Below are 361 nucleotides of genomic sequence, written 5' to 3'. Positions count from 1 at the left end.
TGGTGTATAAAATATAAAAAATTAATATATTTTTTATATATATATATTATATTAATTATATATATATATTTAGTATGCAACGTATTTTAATGTATCTGTTCAATCTATTATTTTACATTAATTTAATGCATAATTGGGATGAATAAATAGATTGTTGGGACAGAAAAATGATAGACTATATATATATAATAATATATATATATTATTAAATAATTATAAAAATATATATAATTTAAATAATATTATAAAAATATATGTATGTATGTCTAACATCTATTATCTTTTTATCTTATTTATGCAAAAAATTTGTACATACAGAAATATAAAAAAAAAATTAAAATCCCATAAAATAAATAAAACA

This window comes from Penaeus monodon, chromosome 23 (genome assembly GCF_015228065.2).
Source record: "Penaeus monodon isolate SGIC_2016 chromosome 23, NSTDA_Pmon_1, whole genome shotgun sequence".
NCBI lineage: Eukaryota > Metazoa > Arthropoda > Malacostraca > Decapoda > Penaeidae > Penaeus > Penaeus monodon.
Note: the sequence above shows the minus strand (reverse complement) of the source record.